This window comes from Nannospalax galili, unplaced genomic scaffold (assembly GCF_000622305.1).
Source record: "Nannospalax galili isolate Female #2095 unplaced genomic scaffold, S.galili_v1.0 scaffold332, whole genome shotgun sequence".
Taxonomy (NCBI): Eukaryota; Metazoa; Chordata; class Mammalia; order Rodentia; family Spalacidae; genus Nannospalax; species Nannospalax galili.
Window position 1 is genome coordinate 178,298 of NW_008333794.1, and position 2,253 is coordinate 180,550.

The window sequence follows — 2,253 nt, forward strand, 5'->3', positions numbered from 1 at the left end:
GCATAGGCATAAAGGCAGCTAGTTCGTGGGCTCCTCTCTTCACTTCCACAAAGGACATGGAACCCACCCTGATGGCGCAAGCCTGTAACCCCAGCTACTTGGATGGCTAAAGCAGGTGGACCTCAACTTCAAAGCCAGGCTAGGTTACAGGAGACTGCAACAAAGAGTAAAAAATAGGGGCTAAGGTGATGGTTCCGTGGGGAAAAGCACCTGTCAAACAAACCTGGTGATCTGAGTTCAGATTCCCGGAATCCAATGTAGTAGTGCTAAGTGTAAACACCAGCAATCCTACAGTGATATAGGAGACAGAAAGAAAAATTCCCTAGTATTTCAAGGGCCAATGAAGTTTGAGTATGCGGCACAGCAGCAGAAACAAGAGACCTTCAAAGCAGAACCTCACACCTGCTCTTATACACACACATACACATAAGTACCATTCATACACACACAGACACACACACACACACACGCACACACACATGCACATTGACTGGGGATGTGACTCATTGGCAGAATAGTTAGCTAGCATGTACAAAAACCTAATTCCATACCCAGCACAACTTCCTTACACCCCACACCTTGCTTCCCTTTCTGTACAGTGGGCACAGCTCACTTCCCATCACTCTTCTGAGTTTGAGGGTCCAGAGGGAAGTTCTGGTGGAACCTAAAGCCGTTCCCAGTCTTTCCACGTAATTCCTTACTCCTTGCCTTGCTGTGCCCCCCTCACCCTGGCAAGTTGGGGTTGAAATCACCCCATTTGTTCTTCTACCAAAGAACAAATTAAGTCCCAAGAGAGGAGACTGGCTTCTCTGAGGACCCACAGAGGGAAAGTGACTGGGAATGGAATTCAGGGCCCTGTGCAAGGTATGCAAGTGCTCTACCACTGAACTCTACCCTCTTGGTTTTTGTTTGAGACATTATCTCATGAAGTTGCCCAGGTTGGCCTTGAACTCACTGTAGCCCAGGCTGGTCTAGAACATTTGATCCTAACTTCTGCCTCACCCTCATCAGCAGCTGGGATTACAGGGCTACACAACCAAGCCTAGGCTGGAAGTGAGATCTGAACGCGGTCTGATTCAGAGAGATGAAAGTGGTATTACAGTGGTGAGGGCTCTACATGCAGCAGCTCCAGGAATGCAACATCCCAGGTTTATCATCTACCTAGGTGGGAGCCCAGCTGGTCAAAGGCCTGTCTAGGACTCCACACCTACTTTCAGGGTCTTAGCCACAGGCTATCAAGCACACAGAGAAACAGCCGGAGAGACAAAAAGGGACAGCTAGCTGAAGCTGGGGGCCCATCTTTGTGAATTCCAGTGCTTGGGACCCTCTGGCAGAGAATTGCTGAGGCCTTGAAGCCAGCTGGGGCTACAAAATGAGTTCCAGACCAATCTTCTCTATGGAGAGAAAAAGGGACAGCTAGCTGAAGCTGGGGGCCCATCTCTGTGAATTCCAGTGCTTGGGACCCTCTGGCAGAGAATTGCTGCGGCCTTGAAGCCAGCTGGGGCTACAAAATGAGTTCCAGACCAATCTTCTCTACAGAGTAAGCTGTTTTCTTAGAAAGAAAAACCTTCAACGGGCAAGGGATGGAAGGGCAGATCCCTAAGCACGCAGACACCCAGACAGACACCTTCCAAAGGAAAGACTGTAATCCCCACTCCCCAACACTGGCCAGGTCTCAACCCCAGCAGTGGCCCTGTCCCAAGAGAAATCTAAGAAAACACAAAACTTTTGGGCACACCCAGGGTAGGGACTTGAGAAAGCTGCCTCTACCTACTCCCCAACTCCTGCACTTTTGAATCATACGCCCAGCAAGCTGGACCTGTTCCCCACTGCTAGCCCTGTGTGGGTTGGGGCTGGGGAAACAGAAATCAAGGTTGCCACCATGCTTAGACCAGGCCTTGGGCCCTAACTGTGGCCTGCTGGTCTGTCTCTGCATCTTGCTACACTAACTCTCTTTCTCAGGATCTCTGCACCTGTTTCTGAGTCTCTTTCGATGCATACTGGATTCTGTCGGTACCACCTTGTGCTTTTACCGCTCTGGCTGGGTGCCCACCTTGTGCTTTTACGGCTCTGGCTGGGTGCCAGAACCTCTCAAAGAGAGAGGCACACTGAGCTGCTGAATATTCCTTAACCACACCCATGAGTAGCAGCTGATAGGTGTGTGGAAGGCCAAAGTGCAGCAGGTGAAACAAACACAAGGGCAGCTGGTTGCTTGGCACATGTCAAGTGCTTGATTTCCTCTCTGGACTTCCA

The 2,253-nt window shown here is 50.3% G+C and overlaps 1 protein-coding gene across 4 annotated transcripts in view; it reads right to left on the reverse strand.

Annotated features, from left to right (window-relative positions):
• The window catches only part of LOC103730327 (zinc finger protein 345), a 36,156-nt gene that overhangs the window by 32,821 nt on the left and 1,082 nt on the right, over positions 1 to 2,253 (reverse strand). The gene's annotated exons all lie outside the window — the stretch shown is intronic.